This window comes from Chlorocebus sabaeus, chromosome 8, assembly GCF_047675955.1.
Source record: "Chlorocebus sabaeus isolate Y175 chromosome 8, mChlSab1.0.hap1, whole genome shotgun sequence".
In the NCBI taxonomy this organism is placed as follows: Eukaryota; Metazoa; Chordata; class Mammalia; order Primates; family Cercopithecidae; genus Chlorocebus; species Chlorocebus sabaeus.
In genome coordinates this window covers 145,722,891-145,744,058 of record NC_132911.1, presented here as the reverse complement: position 1 = coordinate 145,744,058, position 21,168 = coordinate 145,722,891, and positions in this window count along the sequence as shown.

The window sequence follows — 21,168 nt, the reverse complement described above, 5'->3', positions numbered from 1 at the left end:
AATTCACATTTCCATAATGACTAAGGATGCTGAGCATCTTTTCTCATACTTATTTGTCAGTGATGTGTCTTTTTTGAGATAGAGTCTCACTCTGTCACCCAGGCTGGAGTGTAGTGGCACGATCTCGGCTCACTGCAACCTCTGCCTCCCAGGTTCAAGCGATTCTCCTTTCTCAGCCTCCCAAGTAACTGGGATTACAGGTGCACACCATCATGTCCAGATTATTTTTGTATTTTTATTAGAGAGGGGGTTTCACCATGTTGGCCAGGCTGGTCTTGAACTCCTGACCTCAAGTTGTACGCCATCTTCGGTGAAGTGCCTGTTCACATTTTTTTTTTGCCCATTTTTTTTTTTACCTTAGACTTTATTTTCTTGTCATTGCATTTTATGAGTTCTTTCTATATTCTGGATATTTGTCCTTTATTGGATACATAATTTCCAAATATTTTGTCTCAGTCTGTGAGTTGTCTATTTATTTTCTTAGAAATGTCTTTTGCACAGCAAAAGTTTTAAACATATGCTTTCATCAATGGCAATTCATCTTTTTCTCTGGCTGAGTTTGGAGTTTTCTGTGATGGTGAGGCTGGTTGGGACAGGCACTGGTCCTGGCTTTCTGTGCATTCCGGGCACCTTTTCCTCTAATCCTCCTGCAAAGTTATTTCTCTGGCTTTGGCTAGTTTCTTTACCCATACATGCAACTGTCTGCACATGGAATTTTCTGCACATCTGAATCCCCTGTGCAGCTTCTTCTACTCAGTGAACCCCGTGGTCTCTCTAGACCCTACCTCCTCAGCCCAGAGTCTTCGCTGGACTCTGCCTGGGTCTTCCCTCCCTGAGTGGCAGCCTGGAAACTCACTCACAGTGGTCGACTGAGCCCATTCCATGCCACCTTGTTCATTTCCCACCCATGGCGATCACTGTCTTTGCTGTTCAGTATCTTAAAAACACGGGTTCTGCTATTTTTTATGGTTTTAGGTGGGAGGGTAGATTCCGTTTCTGCCACTCCATGCTGGCCTGTCCTGGGCACCACGTTTATTGTTTTACAGTTTATAAAGTATTTCCACGTGCACCATTCCCATTTACTCATCAGAAAAAACCCAGTCTACACTGGCAAACAAACATTTGGGTGAGGAGGAGAGAAGTTACTGACCTAAAAGTTCAGAAGTCAGAGTTCATGGGCCAGGTGGTGAGGGTCAGGGCTGTAGCAGCACTTCCGGTCTCTGGCTGCCAGGGTCAGTGATTCTTCCAACCAATCTTGCTGACCAAGCACAGGTGAGATGGTGGCTGAGGGTAAGGGTCATGAGAAGGGTCCCGGGGGCAGGCGTGGTCAACAAGGGCTCATGGAAGAGGTGGGGCATGAGGCCGGAATGGGAGACCTTGGGGTTCAAGAAGAGTAGGGGCCCATCCGAGGAGGCCTAGAGCACCGAGCCGCGGCATGAGGTCAGGAGGGAGGGGTATTCACTGCTCTCAGAACCTAAGACCATTGGCCTGAGAGAGGATGGAGCTGGAAGGATCCATGGTGATCCCCTCCTTTTGCCTTCCCTCCCACCTGGCACAGCGGAGAAACCAAGTCCCAGAGCACAGCTGCTGTGTGAGGGGCGGAGACAGGGCTGCAAAGTGACTCTCTCTCCTCCCTTCACACCCACAGCTTTTAACGGTATTTTCCTTTGCACTGAATTTTTTTTGACATGCCCCCAGCTTGTGCATTTTTGTGCTATTAATATATCATTAGACACGGTTTTGGATTTCTTCCTTTATCGTCAGGGCACATGTTTATTTTAGACCCCAAAACGGCAAGCAGAAAGGGAATATGTGAACTGAAGAAGCATCGTGCGAGTTTAGCCACAGGGCTGAGGAATCTATTAGCTATGAAGGTGGAGAAGCTGAGGGAAACGTGGAGGTCTCCGTTGCTAGGAGGCGAATATGTAACTGCACCCAGACCACGAGGCCACCGTGAACCTCTGTTTTCAAGACCGTTATCTTGAAGTGGTCCCTGATGTTCTCAGTGGTGAGGACTGTGCTTTTTATCCTTGTGCCACCCTCCCCCCACTCTGTGTAACCAGCTCCCTGTGGCATTTCTGCTCCCCCCTGTCCTATTTCCCTGCCCCACCTTCCGTGTGCACTGTTGGTGGGGTTTCCCATTGGTAACATGCTCGAGTTTGATAAGGGAATTCTTGAGAGCCTCACAGCACTAGCGTTCCAGGGATGTCTCTCTCCTTCAGCTCTGGAACTCTTGCTCTCCTTCAGGAGGACTTGAGCCCAGGCATCCTTCTGTCCCTGTATGTGTCAGCCACGGTGCTACAGGGCTGTGTGATGCACACCCAAATCACGCGGCCTGGGCGTTGACCCCTCCCTCACAGGTGAGAGTGTCTGTGAGTCTGGGCTCTGCTGGGTGCAGCTAGGCTTGGCCGGGCTGGCTTCCCAGCCGCATGTGGGTTCAGACTGCCCCGCCGTCCCACGTTCTGCAGGCGGCAGCCATCCAGGCCATATTCTTCCATGGCCAGTGGCAGAAGCCCAAGAGGCCAAAGCAAACTGCAAACACTTCCGAAGCCTCTTCGTTCATCAACTCTACTAACATTCCATTGGCCGGCACAAGCCACTCGATGAAATACAACCTCAATGGGTGGGAAGTGCAGGCTAACTCCTCACAGCACAGGGAGGAGGGGACAGCCATGGACAGGAATCCCACCTCCCACACCCGGAGGCTCCTCTAGCGCTGCCCCACTGGACCCCTGCACTTGGCCACATCCTCTGCTGTGAGGTTTCAGGCTCTTCCGGGGACTCAGGTCCTGCTTTTGGGGTCCCTGGGGAAAGCCTAGCTTTCTTGCTGTCTCACGCCTGAGCCCTTCAGCTGCTCTGTTAACCCCCAAGGCCTTCTAAGTAACCCCTTCTTCTTAGGTGAGCTGAGATTTTCTGTTGCTTGCATCCTAGGAAAGTAACTTTCACTAACTAGCAATTAACTAGCGATTAGTATTTGTCTTTTCTTGGAAGGAAGGGAGCTTGTTATCCTGGTCTCACTGCTGTGTCTCTTGGGGCCTGTGCATGGCAGGGATGAATGCATGTGTGCTGAATGTACAACCCCATTCCGGGGCCGAAGCTCGCTGCCCTGGAGGGCGTGTCAGCCTGTTGGTCCACTGTGGTTCTGAACCTGGTCTTCTTGTTGCTGGGCCCAAGTTGCTGCATGCAATGTTATTGGCCAAAGAGAATAGGAAGTCTTCCTTTAAATTGTTGCAACCCACAAGTTTGTAAGTCAGGAAATATTGTCACAGGTGCACTTGGAAATATTTCCTATGTATCCCTTGTTTTCTATATAATCATTTTATTATGAGATATCCCAAACACAAATATGTCAGAAATGGGCTCAGCTGTGTGTCAGGTGGCTTAACCAAGCCGGCATGTATTTTTGTCATGTGACAAGATGCCGGGAGGAGGGCAGTGGCGGGCTGGTGCTTCAGCCCCACTATATGGTTTGGATCTGTGTCCCTGTCCAAATCTCATGTCCCAGATGTTGAAGGAGGGGCCTGTTGGGAGGTGATTGGATCCTGGGGGGTCAGACCGTCCCTTTGCTGTTCTCGTGACAGTGAGCGGCTTCTCCCAAGATCTGGTTGTTTAAAAGTGTGTAGCACCTCCCACTTCTCTTCCTCCTGCTCTTGCCGTTTACATGCTTGCTTCCCCTTCGCCTTCCGCCATGATTGTAAGCTTCCTGAGGCCTCCCAGCCATGTTTCCTGCACAGCCTGTGGAACTGTGAGCCAACTAAACCTCTTGTCTTTATAAATTACCCAGTCTCAGGTATTCTTTCATAGCAGTGTGAGAACAGACCAATGCACTCACAATGCCACCAGGGAGCAGTACCCCCTCTCTCTCTCTGTTCACTCTCACTCTTGACTCACGGTCTCATCATGGCTGCCCCGTGCTTGGCCTTACATCTTCCTTCCAGGCAGGAAGAAAGAGAAGATCAAGGGCAGAAGGAGGAAACCAACTGGGGTTCTCCTTTTTTGAGGCCCTTTCTCTGGAGGCCCCGATGGTGGTTGATTTTCTGTGTCAGCTTGGCTGGGTTGTAGCTTCCAGTTTTTTGGTTGCACAGGAGTCTATATGCGGCTGTGAAGGAGTTTTTAGATGTGATTAGTATCTCCAATCAGCTGACATCAAGGAAAGCATATGACCCTCTGTAATGTGGAAGGGATGGTGCTCAATCAGTTGAAGGCTTCTGAGCAAAAGTCTGAGGGTCCCTAAAGAAGGAATTCTCCTCCAGACCATAGCAGAGGAATCCCGTCTGTGGATTTTCGACTTAAGACAACAACGTCAACTCTTCACGGAACGTTCTGCCAATTCCTTAAAATCTCTCTCCCTTTCTCTATATATGTATATATCCTACTGATTTGTTTCTGTTTCTCTGGAGAACCTGACCACTAATATATCCACTTAGCAATGCCCACTGACATGTTCTTTTCTTTTCCTTTTTCTTTTTTTTTTTTGGTGAGACATGGTCTCGCTCTGTTGCCCAGGCTGGAGTCCTGTCATGCCATCGCAGCTTACTGCAGCCTCAACCTTCCTGGATCAAGCAATCCTCCTACCTCAGCCTCCTGAGTAGCTGGAACTACAGGTGTGAGCCACCATGCCCAGCTAATTTTTGTATTTTTGGTAAAGACGGGATCTCACTATATTGCCCAGGCTGGTCTCGAATTCCTGGGCTTAAGTGAACCTCCCACCTTGGCCTCCCAAAGTGCTAGGATTACAGACATGGGTCACTGCACCCAGCCCTGTGACGTATTCTTGAATGGGACTGTCACATGGTACTTTATCTGCAAGGGAGGCTGAGTCATTTTCAAAAGTCAGTATATCACCACCCCAACCAAATTACAATTTTATTCCTAAGGAAGAATTGGGGTAGAGATCTATTTGGTTGATGTCTGCCAAAATATAGAAAACTATAGACAGTAAAATCGAGAGTAGGACCCGTGTAACCTCCACTGAGCTTCGATAAGGGGGAACATTATACTTTCTTTGCACACATTTCTTTTTTTTTTTTCTTTTCTGTTATGTATTTATTTATTTATAGATGGAATCTCACTCTGTCGCCCTGGGTGGAGCGCAATGGTGCAATCTCGGCTTACTGCAACCTCCACCTCCCAGGTTCAAGTGATTCTCTTGTCTCAGCCTCCCGAGTAGCTAAGATTACAGGCACCCGCCACCATGCCTGGCTAATTTTTTATTTTATTTTTTTTTAAGTCTTGCTCTGTTGCCCAGGCTGGAGTGCAATGTCATGATCTTGGCTCACTGCAACATCCACCTCCCTGGCTCAAGTGATTGTCCTGCCTCAGCATCTCGAGTAGCTGGGATTACAGGCATCTGCCACCTTGCCCAGTTAATTTTTGTAGAGACTGGGTTTCACAATGTTGGCCAGGCTGGTCTTTAACTCCTGACCTCAGGTAATCCACCAACCTCAGCCACCCAAAATGCTGGGATTACAGGCATGAGCCACCGTGGCTGGCTTAATTTTTGTGTTTTCAGTAGAGATGGGGTTTCACCATGTTGGCCAGGATGGTCTTGATCTCTTGACCTCGTGATCTGCCCACCTCGGCCTCCCAAAGTACTGGGATTACAGGTGTGAGTCACTGCGCTCGGTCACGCATTTCTTAAAGAACCGAGCTGCAGATCCAGTGGCAGCCCCGGCACCCTCCCGCTCCCGTGGCCCCTTCTGCACAGAGAATGTGATGTCGCCTCCGGGTACATCTCAGCTTCCTATAAAGCATGTTGTATAGAGCTCCGAATCATATTTCCATGTAATATTGTTTGGCAGCTTCCAAACTATCTTAAGTTTAAATGAGCAGCATCACGCCGTGTTCAGCCTTCCTCTTCCACATGAAATGTTCTGGTTTTTTCCTGTTGAATCTGAGGCTCTTCCCTCGGCAGAGTCGCTCCACCCCGGGTCGCTGCACAAACACCTGGCCATCACACCTCAACTACTGCACGCTCTCCTACTGCGGGCTACGTGGGCGGTTTCCATTTTTTGCTGATACATAGTTTTGCTACCTAAGCTTCCATCAATGCCTTTGTGTGCCATTGTGGACTCTGCTGTGACCTTCTCTAGGCATTTGGCCGAGGTAGAATTAACCTGAGGTGGGGAGGATATGTACCTCTTCCACTGCGTTCGCCGTCACCAAAGGGCTTTCCAGCATGGCCGCCCTGATTCACCCTCTGTCAGCCAGGGGAGCTTCTCTGTTCTTCAGATCCTCACTGACTGCTGGCATCGGCCACCCTCCAGGTTCTGCTCCGTTTGTGGGGGTTAAAGGGCACGTTCACATTGTTTGAATTGCATTTCCCTGATTGATGGTTGAGCTGAACATTAAAAACTGTATGTATTGGTCATTCACATTTCTTCTGTTTGGATTATGATTGCCTTTGGCCCTTTCTCTTCCTTCTAGACTGATTGACTTCTAATTGATCTGTAGGGGTTCACAGCACATTGTCCTTGCTAATCCTCTCTCAGCTGCAGGTGCACAGATCTTCCCCTGACTAATGGCTTGCAGTTTTCCTTTGTGGAGTTTTCCTTGTATAAGATGCTTTAATTTTATTGTAGTTGAAATGACTCATGTTTGAAGGTCACGGGTTTTTTAATATCTTGTTTAATTAATTAATTAATCCCTTCACAAACCTCAGGTTTATGAAGATATGATCTAACATTTCCTTCTTAAAGTCTTGTTCTTTACGTTTATGGATTTACTCTGCCTGGGATGTATTTTCGTGTTTGGCAGGAAGCAAAAAATCTCATTGTATTTCATTATGGAGATCCGGTTGTTACCGTAGCACCATTTAAGGCATGGTTAAAATAGTTCACATTGAATGGAACCCCTCCTCTGACATTTCTCAGGCTCTCCAGAGGCGAGCAGACCCATTTCTGGGGAGCTTTGGCCCCCTCAGTCAGTTTCCCCCTCAGTCAGTTTCCCCCTGAGCACCAAGGACCCCCACACGTGTCTGCTGTCACTTTCTCTGTGTTGATTTCTCATCTTCCTCCAACTTCTTGGCTGCTCTGCACCCTCTATTCTTCCTTGCTAATTTCTAACGAACTAGTAAGTTTTGTGAAAAACCCTGTTGAAAATTGATTGGAATGTAAAGACGGAAATTGACATCTCAGGGCACTGAGTCTCCTGCACCTGGATGCAGGGCTGGTGTCCTCGCCAGACACTGCCAGAGCAGCCTGGTCTCTCCCACCTTCCAGAACCAGGCCCATTGCACTTCCTGCCCCGAGGCGAGCTGGGGCCTCAGGACAGCCTGGGAGCAGCAGTGGCGTGGTGTGTGGCACATCAGGGCACAACTTGTCTTCACACACCATGCTCCCTCTGGTATGGTGTCCACCAGGGCAGGAGACAACGGCTCTGCCATCTCACCCTCCATCAACCTGCAGCAGACAGGAAACGTGAGCGAGGAACACACTATGTGGTCTGAGACTGCCTGGCATGGGTCCTTGAAAGCCTGGTGGTCAATTTTCTGGAATTTTGCAAGCTGGTTTAATTCATGTTGTTTGCCTGAAATCTGCTGTGATGGGAAAATTCAAATGGCAGAAATCTGCAAATGCAGTCGTCTGCACCTTTCCCCCCCGAAAGTTGGGCTTTGATTTATAATGTTCTCTTTCTTTTTTTTTGTCTTGAAATTTACTTTTTCTTATAAAATTAATACATGCTTATTGTATATAATTCAAGCAACATGGAAGTATGTAATTCCAGTCTTCAGAGGTAACCATTGTTCACAGTTTAGTGTATGTTGTTCTGCACTTAAAAAAAATCCAACATTATTGAGGTTATGTGATTGAGATACACAAAGCTGTAGCTATTTTATGTATCTATTTATCTGAGACGGAGTTTTGCTCTTACCACTCAGGCTGGAGTGCAATGGCGCGATCTTGGCTCACCACAACCTTCGCCTCCTGGGTTCAAGCGATTGTCCTGCCTCAGCCTCCTGAGTAGCTGGGATTACAGGCACCCGCCACTGCGCCCAGCTAATTTTTGTATTTTTAGTAGAGATGGGGTTTCACCATGTTGACCAGGCTGGTCTCGAACTCCTGACCTCAGATGATCCTCCCGCCTTGGCCTCCCAAAGTGCTGGGGTTACAGGCGTGAGCCACTGAGCCTGACCTGCAGCTATTTTAGGTGTACAACTTGACCAGTTTGGAGTTAAGTATGCACCTGTGAAGCCATTACGACCTTTTGTGCCATGAACCTATTCATCTCCTCTAGAAGTTTCCTTGGACTTTCTTATTTCTTCTTTTTCTTCTTTCTGAGATAGCAGATTTTTAGATAGATGGCGCAGGGTTGGAGCAGCACGTGCTCTGCTGCAGAGGAGCCTCTAGCACTCGTCAGCCCTGCCCACCCTGCAGCCTCTGACCACCACCCTTCCACTTTCCGCTTCCATGAGTTTGACTATTTTAGGCCCATGACAGGATTTTCTTCCTGCTTAAGGCTGAAGAGTATTCCATGGTGTGTACAGCCATCCCCCTTATCTGCGGGGATCTTATCCAAGATCCCCAGGGGAGCCTGAAACCGCAGCTTATGGTCCCCAACCCGATTGCTGTCATCCACACACGTTCTTGTCCATGTCTCCACCCGCAGCTCTGCTGCCTGCTCCGTCTTCACGGAGCGCCCGTCACACACTGTGGCTGCACCTTCTGCATTTCCAGGTGGGACAGCAGCATTAGCATGAATTTCTTTTCCCTCTTCACAACTTAAGGGATGGAAGATTCGTTTTCAGCGTAGAGCTCAGCAACCTCATCATACCGTTATTTTATTTTATTTTTTCCATACATTGAGAACTTTGACCTTTTCCCGAAAGGAAGCACTTTGCATCTTCTCTTTGGCATATCTGAGTTGCCAGTATCACTGTTGTGGTTGGGGCCACTGGGAAGTAAAGCAAGGGTGATGTGAACACAAGCCCAGCCATACTGCGACCATCAATCTGAAAACAGGGACGGCTACTGAGTGACTGACAGCGGGGTGGTGTGGACAGTGCGGGTGCAAAGGGAAGACTCAGGTTCCCGGTGGGACGTGCAAGATTTCATCATGTTCCTCAGACCTGCATGCCCTTTAGAATGTATGAATTGCTTATGTCTGTAATTTTTAAATTATTTATTTATTTTTATTTTATTTTAAGTTTTGGGATACGTGTCATGTGCAGAACGTGCAGGTTCATCACACAGGTACGCATGTGCCATGGTGGTTTGCTGCACCCATCAACCCATCATCTAGGTTTAAGCCCAGCATGCATTAGGTATTTGTCCTAATGCTCTCCCTCCCCTAACCCCCCACCCCCTGACAGGCCTCAGTGTGTGATGTTCCCCTCCCTGTGTCCATGTGTTCTCATTGTTCAACTCTCACTTATGAATGAGAGCATGTGGTGTTTGGTTTTCTGTTCCTGTGTTAGTTTGCTGAGAATGATGGTTTCCAGTTTCATCCATGTCCCTGCAAAGGACATGAACTCATCCTTTTTTATGGCTGCATAGTATTTCATGGTGTATATGTGCCATATTTTCTTTATCCAGTGTATCATTGATGGGCATTTGGGTTGGTTCAAAGTCTTTGCTATTGTAAACAGTGCCTCAATAAACATACGTGTGCATGTGTTTTTATAGTAGAATGATTTATAATCCTTTGGGTATATACCCAGTGATGGGATGGCTGGGTCAAATGGTATTTCTGGTTCTAGATCCTTGAGGAATTGCCACACTGTCTTCCACAATGGTTGAACTAATTTACACTCCCACTAAGAGTGTAAAGGCGTTCCTATTTCTCCACAGCCTCACTGGCATCTGTTGTTTCCTAACTTTTTAATGATCACCATTCTAACTGGTGCGAGATGGTATCTCGTTGTGGTTTTGATTTGTATTTCTCTAATGACCAGTGATTATGAGCTTTTTTTCATATGTTTGTTGGCTGCATAAATGTCTTTTGTTGAGAAATACCTGTTCATATTCTATTTAATATTGTCAAGCTGTGGTTGATTGCGGGTAACCAAACTGTGGACAGCAAATCCGTGGGTGGGGGGAACTACTGTATACACCACATTTTCTTTACCCATTCCTTCGTGGATCCACACGTCTTGGCTGCTGCGGAATGTGCCTCAATGGACACGGGAGCCCACACATCTGCGTGATATTCTGATTTTCTTTCCTTTGGTTAGATACCCAGCAGTGGGATGGCTGGTTCCTATGGTAGCTCAATATTTAGTGTTTTTAGGAACTGCCCCCGCCCCCATACTGTTTTCCATAGTGACTGTACTGATCTACATTCTCACCAACAGGGCGCCAGGGTGCCCTTCCCCCACATCCCTGCCAGTGCTGGTTATCTTTTGTCTTTTTTAAAGTAGTCATTCTGACAAATGTCAGGTGTTATCTTGCTATGGATTTGATTTGCGTTTCCTGGGTGACCCTAATAAGCACCTCTCACATGCCTGTTGGCCATGTGTGTGTCCTCTCTTTAAAAATGTCTGTTCAGGTCCTTTGCCTATTTTAAAATTGGATTGTTTATCTTCTTGCTATTGACTTGCAGGAATTCCTTAGACATTTAGGATCTTAACCCTCTTTAGGGATATGGTTGACAAATATTTTCTCCCAATCTATAAGTTAATTGCCTTTTTATTTTGTTGATTGTTTTCTCTGCTGTGAAGAGCAGGGATTGTTATCTTGTTTAACATTTTTATTTTGGGTCTGGACAGCCAGTTGTTAAACATTTACCAGCATGCCACTGACTATACCATTACCAGCTGAAGTTGCTGAGATCCTGAGGTTGTAACTCACTGCAGTGTAGCTTCTATTTCCCGAAACAGCTCTCAGGTGACTCAGACCCTGTGCTCTTCTGTAATACTGTAATTATTTTCATAGAAAACTTACACATCTCTTCTTAGTGCTATTCCCACAGACTTCATACTTTTTTGCTGCTCTAGATTTTTAAAAATCACATTGTCAAATTGATTATCTCTACTGGAAAGCAATGCCTTTAACTTTTGGATATTAACATTGAATCCAGCATGGGGGCTGGAGTCCCCGGTTAGCGTCCCTGGATAGGTGAGACAACCTTGCTTCTACAAACAAGGATGGTTTGATTTGTTTCCAAATTTCATCCTGCAGTGTATTTTCTTCTCCTTCGTGTCATCAGGTGCAAGTGGGGTCGCACAAATGAGCAGTGTATTCTTGCTTTGTCCTGAGTTCAAGGAGAAGTTTTACCATTAAATACGATTGTTGCAGGTTGGTAATACGCTTCCGCCAGCGTTAAAACGATATTCTCTTCTATTACTTATTTTTTAAGAGTTTTTAAAAATGAACAATGAATGTGAAATTTACCAAAGGGTGTCTTTTTTTTCTTCACCTGGAGGATGATCCACGGGTGTTTTTGTTTTGAATTTTTGGTGCATGATATTTTATTATTAGATTTTCTGATTTTGAATTTTCCTTGTGTCTCTGAAGTAAGTTCTATTGCATCAGTTTAAATAAACCTCCCAAAATTGAATCATACAACGTCTCCTTTTTTTCCTTCTCCCAGGAACTGTTCATATAACGAAAGGTTGTCTGTGCAGGATTTGACTAGTCAATACTGGTTCGGATGATTTCGTTATGATGCGTTCATTCAGGTTATCTATTGTTTTGGTTAGGTTTTGTAATTTGTATGGTGCGTTGTTATCTTCTTAAGGCTACTGTAACACATTATCACAAACCAGTGGCTGAAAACAGCAGACATGGATTCTCCTGTGGTTCTGGAGGTGGAAGGCTGAAATCCAGGTGTGGGCAGGGTGGTTTCACCTGCAGGCGCTAAGGGAGGACCCGCCCCGGCCTCACACCTACTGCCCCGCTGCTGGTGGGGCCATCGTCTTTGGTTCCTTGGCTTGTAGAGGAATCACCCCAATCTCCGCCTGTCGCCACATTGTGGCCCCCTTCTTGGGGGGGGTCTTTTCCTCTTCTTAGAAGGACACAGGTCATTGGATTAAGGGCCCACCCTAAACCAACATGACCTCCTCTTAACTAACATCTCCAGGGACCCTATTTGCAAATAAGGTGACATTCTGAGGCTCAGGGTAGGCATGGGTTTGGGGGGGCCACTTTGACCCATTATGGTATGTGTGGGCCCCCACGGCCACTGCCTTTCATCAGTGCTGGGTCCTCATGGCCCGTGGTCGGCAGATGACCCAGCTCCAGTCTTATTTCAAAGTTTGCTTCCTGGGAGCAGTCCAGGTGCTGGTTGTCCTAAGACGGCTTCTGGGGGCAGGCGGGAGTGTGTGTGCAGCAGGCTGGCGTGGAGGGCTCTCGAGATCAAGGCCAGGGGTGGGAGAGAGGGAAGCAGAAACGGGCAGAGGGAGAGGCTCTGCTGGGATGCGGCCTCAACACAGGCCCCTGCTCTGCCATGGAGTGTCTTGGACCCCAGATGACCCTTTAGTGAGGCTCTGGATCCAAGCCATGGGGCAATGCCTGGGCTGTGGTCTCTGCTCCCCACCCCGGTCACGGAATGAGATCCACTCTCAAGGTAGGGCATGACCCGGAGTGAAGCAGCCCTCTCTGTCTGAGGGCAGTTCCTGGGAGAGGCTCAGCTGTGGACTCTTCACCAATTACCGGACACCTTGGTCCTGAGGGGACATTTGGCAGCCACTTCTGCATGGGGCCAGTGTCACCAGAGGTGCTTGTGTATGGCTTGGGAACACCCCTGCCATGCGGGTCCCCACAGACCCTTGCTCCAGGAAATTCCCCTCCCCGCTGAAACTGTGACCAGGCACCTGCCTGCTGCCTGGCCCCAAAGAGGGCCCACTGGGCAGATGCTGCCCTGATGGTGTGGGCAGGGGGGCTGGACCCTGACGGCGCTTGCTCTGTGCCTGAGGCCGTTCTCCATCCCTGCTCCTGCTCCTGAGTCAGCGACCGCACTTACTGAGCGCCACCATGTCCTTGGCTCCCATGTTGTCTGGGCTGAATCATGTCCCCTCAAATTCATACGTTAAAGTCCTAACCTCCAGGACCACAGCGTGTGGTCTTATTTGGAGATGGAGTCTTTCCGGCAGTGATCTGGTTACATGACAGCATGAGGGTGGGCTCTAATCCGGGGTGGCTGGTGTCCTTACAAACAGAAAACGTAGGCACGGAGACAGACATGCACACAGAAGACCATGTGAGGACACAGGGAGAAGGTGGCCCTCCACACACCAAGGAGTGAGGCCTCAGGAGGAACCACCCTACTGATGCCTTCATCTCAGATCCCCAGCCTCCAGGGCTGTGGGACAGTAAACGGTTGTTTAAGCTGCCCAGTCTGTGGTCCTCTGTTACTGCAGCCCCAACTGAGGAACACACAAGCATTATCTTATTTAATTTTCACACTAACCTCAGGAAGATCAGCTGTTACGCCCATTTCTCAGACAAGGAAACCAAGGCTTGTAGAATTTGAGTGACCACAGTCACCCAGCCAGTAAGTACTGGGGAACCAGGAACGGATCAAGACTGTCTGCCTTGCAGTGCCCCCAAATCTAGCCCTGGCCTTCAGCCTGACCCTCGTGGGTCCCATAGTCTCACCCCCAGGAATCTGCTACCTTAGAGCGGACTCCACACTGGGGGTTCCCAGGCTGTTGCTGGAGGCGCCAGGCCCTGACTCTGCGGAGCCCCCAGAGCCTGTCTCCTCCCAGCTCCACATCAGCCCTGCAACACCATCGTTGCTGTCCTCTCTGCTCTGAGTCCCGGGAAGGCCAGGAGCCACACACCTCCTGTGCAGAACATGGACTGGAGCCCCAGGTTTTCCTCCCAGAAGGCCTCGGCCCTGTCTGCACTTGGGGCTCCCCTAGGGAGCACAGCCAGGACTGCTGCCTGGGCCCCCGATACACGAGGACAGATTTCAGGGCACTAGGCTGGGCCATGGGCCCCTCCAAGCCACCCCACGCTCACGTGCATCACACGCTGGGGGGGCCCGGCTGGAGGCAGGCTGTGCTTCTAATAACAGTGAAGGCAGCCCCTTCCTCCGTTGAACAGGCCCCATGCTGTGCCTCCTCCTGAGACTGTGCCATGGGGCTTTGAAGGCCAGTCAGGGTCTGGAAGCTTCTAGGAGTTGGAGCTGAGTGATCTGTCCTTGGCCTGGGCGCTCACCTCAGTGGCAGTCACCCAAGGTGCCCTCAGCCCTAACGAGCTGGCGGTCCCTTGAGGCCCGAGAGGCAGGTGCACAGGAGTGAGGCTGGAAGCAGGCTCTTTATGCGCTGGCTGGCAGGCAGGTGCAGCACTGGGTGGTGGAGGGGCCTCTCTAGCTTGTGGCAAGTGAGCTACCTGGCCAAAGACCCCTGGGAAAATGTACATTCCCCTCCAGAGCCTCCACTGAGACAGCCACACGGACACAGGGGTTCTACTACCCACTCCGCCCACACCTGAGTAAATCCATGCACCACTTTGAAGTGGAATTTTCCTGCCTAGAGTGTTCCTAATGGGATAGTAAGGATTTCTTTCTTTCTCCAGTGCTTGTTATAATGGATGTCAGCAATCAGGGGATACCCATTAGTCCTGGTTTCAAAGCCGCTCAGGCGTGAGCAGGTGGGGTCCAGGCTGGGTCCCTTTCTACTCGGGGTGCAACTCTACCCCAAGTGGTCAGGCCAGAGCATCGTGCCCCTAACTTGGCCCAAAGCAATTTGTCTCAACCAGAAGTTCAGCCTCAGAGGAGTGTTGGGAATAAGAGAAATGTTCACCCCTGATTGGATGGCATAAATAAACCATGAGAGACCAAAAAGAAAAAATGGTGTTTAGTTTGTAAGAAAAATCCTCTCTTTCTACCTAACGTGTCTGGCAGGAGCCACCATTGCTTAGCAGCTGTTTTCACAAGGGTTAAACACGGCGCCAGGTTCTTTATTCTTTGCCAATATTCTGTTTTATACAAGAAGCACCAATAGCTTGTCTAAAAATAAATTTGAAATAAAGTGACAAAGGGACCCATTAGACAAGATTATGGTTTAGGTGGGTGTGGTGGCTCATGTCTGTAATCCCAGCACTTACGGAGGTGGAGGCAGGTGGATCACTGAGGTCAGGAGTTCGAGACCAGCCTGGCCAGCATGGCAAAACCTGTCTCTACTAAAAACACAAAACACAAAAATACAAAAAAAAAAAAAAAAAAGAGAGATTATGGTTGACTATTACAACTGGTTATGGTTCTACACTTTTTCTCACGCACACAAAGCAGAGGGTAGGGATCACTGAGTCACAAGGGATTGGGAATGAAGAAGGGCAGAGGGGATGGGACATGTGGCCACCTCACTAAAGATCACAAAACCGACGCGTCACACACGGAACTTCACACTCTCACAATCAGCAGCAGCAAAGAGCTGTCTTTTTTGTTTTCTGGTTTTTTTTGTTTTGTTTTTTTTTTGTTTTGTTTTTTTGTTTTTTTTTTTTTGAGATAAGGCCTTGCTTTGTCTCACAGGCTAGAGTCCAGAGGTGCCATCTTGGCTCACTGCAGCCTCGAACTCCTGGGCTCAAGTGATTTTCCTACCCCAGCCTCTCAAGTAGCTGGGACTATAAGTGTGTACCACCATATCTGGCTAATTTTTTAATTGGTTGTTTTTTAGTAGAAATGGGGGTCTTGCTTCATTGCCCAGGCTGGTCTCAAACTCCTGGGCTCAAGTGATCCCCTGCCTCAGCCTCCCAAATTGCTAGGGTCACAGGCGTCAGCCACCATGCCCAGCTTTGCAAAGAGTCATTTCTAACCAAATGGCCTTTAACATATCGTTATGGTGGTTCCCTTGTTTTCAACCACATTATATTTAGCCACGTTCTTTTTTAGCGAATTGTTCTTGGTCACAGAACTGGCCACGTCTCATCTCCTGCCTCAGAAGCCCAGCTTGCATCCTCCCAAACACACCAGAGCCTTGATGCTCCATGATTCTGTTGGGAAACTAACTCACCGACCCTAATGACTGGAGACCCAGGGGATTTCAAGAGGTCAGGCAACAGCATTGACAACTGCGGGCCCTCCATGGGCCTCCCTGAGCCAGGGTGTGTGTGTCTGCTCGGGCTCCATGACAAATGCCACAGGCATTTACCCTCCCACAGCTCTGGAGGCTGGAGTCCGAGATCAAGGTGTGGGCAGGGCTGGTTTCTACAAAGGCCCCTCTCCTTGGTGTGTAGATGACATCTTCTCCCTGAGTCCTCACATGGTCACCCTCTGCATGTCTGTGTCCTCATCTCCTCTTCTTATAAAACACTGGACAACCTGGATCAGGGCTCACCCCAGTGACCTCGTTTAATCCTAATCCCTTGTGTGAAGGCTTTGACACAGAGCACAGTCGTGTTCTGAGGTCCTGAGGTTGAAGCCTCAGCATAGAACTTTGGGGAGGCACAACTCAGCCCAGAGCACAGGTCTCAGCCCAGAGCCCTGCAGAGGTCCCGGGGCCAGCAGATGCTGCTGAGCTCCACTCTGAGCTGGGGTGGTCCCAAAGCAGTGAAGGAGCCTTAGCAGGTGCTGGCCCCAGGGCAGGTGGCTGTAGAGATACATGAAACATACATACAGAATCCCAAGAGCTTGCACATGCAGCATGCTGCCATGAGACACTGGACTAAGGGAGAGACCAGGTATGGGTCCTGTGTCCAGCCTAACTTGCTATTTGAGGTTGGATGCATCTGTTCGACTTTGTGTGCCTCAGTTTCTTCATCTTTAATACTGGATGAGATGGGCCAGGTCACAGTTCCAAGACTGCCTAAGACTGTGCTTCAGGATCCCTGGGGAGGCTGGAGGGGCCTGGGAGGCCAGGTTCCTGAGAGAGATCCAAGGCTGGGGTGGGTTGGAGCCACAGCCCTTTGTGGCTTTTCAGAGCCCTCTGGGGCTGGGGCTGTGACCCACATTGCCCTTGATGTGAGAAGTTCTCCTTTAAATCATCGGGTCTTCATCCAGCTGCTGAAGTTAGTAACTTACGGTTCTGCAGAGGGGAAGCACTTTGCCTCCACCACCGCAGCCTGGCACACAGAGTTCTGGGGTTCTCACCCACACTGGCTGCTTCAGTAGCTGTTTCTCAGGAATTGAACGCACATGCGATGTGCCCGGGTGAGGGTCCTGTAAAGCAGGAGATGGGCAGGGGGAAGCAGTATGAGTTGCAAACCAGTGGGAGGGTGCAGGGACACCGCCTCCCTCTGGTTTCACAAGCTGGCCCCGGATGAGCGCCACTGGAAGGGGCCCTCTGCCTGGCTGGGAGGTCAGGAGGTCACGGGTGGCTGCTCACCTCCTCAGACTTGCACCAAATCCAGGGATCAACAGTTCTCTCCAGCGCTTTTCCTCACCAGCGGTCGGCCCCAAGCCCACAGGCCTCAAGGTTTCAAAGGTGGCCACCCCTACCACATGCCCCAGGAGCAAATGAAGGCCAGGGAGGTTCAGCACCCTTTCCGAGCCTGCATAGAGGCAGAGCCACTGACAGCCTGCACCCAGTGTGCAGAAGGCGGCCTGACGCTGGAGGCAGCACACACCTGGCCTCTACTCCTTAACCAGCTGTGTGACCTTGGTGGTGGCTGGCCCTTCTCTGGGCACAGGGTCCTTCCCACAAGGCTGGGTCAGTCTCTTGGAGATCATTCACAGGCAGGTGCTGTCCTTGCTATGTTTGTTGGGTGACCCTCTGGGATGGGGCCCTGGTGTGGTGGGGTAGAGGGAGTTGGGAGAGAAGTGGGGCCAGGGGGAGGCATAAAGTCTATGGTGGGATGGGTGATGGGCCTTGGCAGCGAGAGGGTGAGGAATGTGGACTTGCCATGTCCCCACTTGGGAACGCCAGCTAGGCCCCAGCCAGCGGCTTTGGCATTTCCTGGGAATGCTGAAGTCTCCCAGGAGTGCAGAGTGCAGAGTCTCAGGCCCCGCTGCCTCTGGGCGTGTGTTTCCAGCAGCGTCCAGAAGACGCCTGTGCATGTCAGACCTTGGAGGCCCTGGCTCAGGGATGTCTCCCACTCCAGCCCAAATGCACAGAGGGAGGCATTCAGCAGAATTTAACTGAAGCTAATAAAAGCCCCTTCCTGTTTCCCAGCCATCATCTTTCCTGCCGCCCAGCCTCTACCCCACACCCTGCAGTTTGGTGTGTACCGGTGGACGGGTTCCCACTGCCACTGCTCCTCACTGGCTCTGATGCCCAGGAAGGGTTGCTGCGGTGCTTGCACTTGCCTGGACTCAGAGAGGAAGGACTTGCACCCTGAGGAGTCACTGCACATGGGGAGGCAGGGCAGCCTCTTTCAGAAAGGCCAACAATGCCATTTATATAGGTTTGCTGGTGGCACTGAGAGGCAAGTCTGGGACGGGGTGGGAGACAGCCACCCTGAGTGGAGGCAGCTAGGAGAGCAGGTACCTCTACACTCCATGGCAATGGTGCTAGGTTGGTGGAGCTGCCAGAGCCATGTTGAGAAGGATTCTGAGATCCTTTGCAGACACAGTCAGCAAAGATGTCTTGGGCCCTCAGTAACGAGCAGAGGCTGGGGCGGGCCCCTGTGCCAAGCATCCACCCTTTGACTTAGGTGAAAAACTCTGGTGCTGAACAGACTGGATCAAACCCTGGGCTCAGCACTTGCATCCTGTGTAGCCTGGGCACAGATGTACTGGAGACTTTCCCAGGAAGGGGTTGAATCTGAGCAGGAAGAGGGTGTTGTCAGATGGAGCAGGGTAAGAGCGAGTGCAGAGGCCTGAGGTGTAACACCATGGCAGCCCAGTATGCCTGCAGAGTGAGGCATTGTGGTGGGAGGCAGGAAAGGAAGGCCGCCTGCAGGAAGTCTTCCAGGATTGCTCCAGTGCACGCTCAGGTGAAGCCAGCCTCCTGGGTCATGTGCCCACACTTTGAGTTTCCGACGTACCACCTTCCAGCTGTCTGATCTTGGATGATAGTTCCACTGTGACTCCTGCAGGGTGTGGACCACAGTGGTGTCTCCCCCAAAGAGGGAACCTGAGAGTCAAGAACATGGTTCTTGGCAAGCTCTGCCAGTGGTGTCTGGCACAACCCAGGCTGCAGCAACGTGGTTGGCATCATCAGATCTGGGAACGTCTTTCCTTCAATCACATTCTGGAGTCAGGGATTCCAGCTTCTTCCACATTGTTTCTTAGGCCCAGTCCAGAACTAGGCATGATGCAAGAGCATCCTGGATTTCTGCCCCACGATGGCTCCTTGAGGCCACGCCCCTCCAAGGGCACTGTTCTCCCTGAAAACTCAATGCAGCGCCTGCTCCAGGGGCGATGACTGCTTCGCCTTCTTCCTCCTCCCTTCTTCCCCCTCCCCCTCTTCCGTCTTCCCCTTCCTCACCTCCTCCTTTCTCTCCTCCTCCTTCTCTTCTTTCTTGTTTTTACTACCTTTGAAATTGGTTTTTAAATTGTCCTTAAAAATAATATTAATTTTCATTATCTAAGTATTAAAAAACTCACAATTAAAGAATATAAAAAATAAAAATAAAATATTCCAAATACAAGCTGTTAAATTCAGATGTTTTAATGACTATTTTATTTCCCAAGCATAGATATTTTTAAAATTGTGGTTATATTTACAGTTTTGTTCCTATCTTTCTCAGTGATTATTGTAAGAAAATGTTGATGTTCACACTATTTTCATAAGCATCGCTCTAAAGAGTTAGAAATACTCCAGAATATGTGAGTTATAATTTATTTAACCACTTCCTCTGTTGAATAAGCATATCCTTTATGTCTTCTCTAGTGTAAATACTGTTTCTTTGAGCATATCTGTATATCAGCCTAATCTAAAAAATGATTTTTTCAGGATAGATTTCTATAGGCAGAATTAATGAGCATAACGGTAGATACCTTTTAAAGTATTTTTCTTTTTCCTTTTTTTTTTTTTTTGAGACGGAGTCTTGCTCTGTCGCCCAGGCTGGAGTGCAGTGGCACAAACTCGGCTCACTGCAACCTCCGCCTCCTGAGTTCATGCCATTCTCCTGCCTCAGCCTCCTGAGTAGCTGGGACTATAGGCTCTCGCCACTACGCCTGGGTAATTTTTTGCATTCTTTAGTAGAGATGGGGTTTCACTGTGTTAGCCAGGATGGTCTCGATCTCCTGACCTCGTGATCCACCCACCTCAGCCTCCCAAAGTGCTGGGATTACAGGTGTGAGCCACCGCGCCGGCCAGTCTTTTTCTTTTTATGCTTTTATTTCATTATAATTTTAAAAATTACTGTGGTAAAATACACACAGTAATGTGCAATTTACCATCTAGCCATATTTAAGTGCACAGGTGAGTGACATTAAGATCATTCACATGGTGTGCAGCCATCATCACCATCCATTCCACAAGACCATGTCATCTTCCCAAATGGAAACTGCTCATTAGATATGAACACCACACCTCCTCCCTGCACTCCCACTCCCATCTCTTGTCCACTGACTCTTTCTCTGTCTCACACACACACACACATGTGTGTGTGTGCCACTTTCCTGAGCCTCTCCTGCTAGAAGCTCCAGAATTCAGCTGGGGAGGAGGGGGCAGGTACACAGGTAATCAGGAAGTTGCAGGGCCAGGTGACAGGTGCTGTACAGAAGAGGGCCCCTCCCTAGGCTGGGGAGGGGTGGCAGGAAAGCCTGAGGCTGGAACCTGAGTAGGGCGAGCAGGTGCATGGAGGAGGTGAGGTCAGCTGAAGGTTGATCTGGAGGAGAAGGGAGCTCTTTGGGCTCAGAGAACTCCCCACGGTCCAGGGAGGAGGAATATGGTGGGCAGAGGACCTGGGAGGGTGGGAAGCTATCTGGGACCAGGCCTCAAAGAGCCTGTGATGAACCAAGAGCACAGACTTCACTCTGAAGGACAGGGCAGTCACAGAAGGTTTTAGGAAGGAGACAGGGATGTGATTAGTCTGTCTTTTGAGGCACCTCTGGCTGAGTGGATGAAAACAGAGCTGGGGGCTGTTTCAGGGGCTGGGAGGAGATGAGGGTGGGGACAGTGGGGGCAACAGAAGATGCCCATCTGAGAGATACAGAGGAGATGAGTCAGCTGGGGCTGTTGGAGGCTCCAGTGTGGCTTGGCACCAGCCGTGGAGTAGAACCAGTGGGTTGCTACCTGAACATGATGCCAGGAGGGAAGTGGGGGGGCAGCTGGTGGTGCCACCCAGGGAGAACAGTGCCCTGCTGGAGCCCAGCGGGGGTGGACGACGGGGTCCTCTGTGAGCCTGCCCCTCCCAACGTAGCCTCCGTGGCCGTGCCTCTCTGCCTCTGCTCATGCCG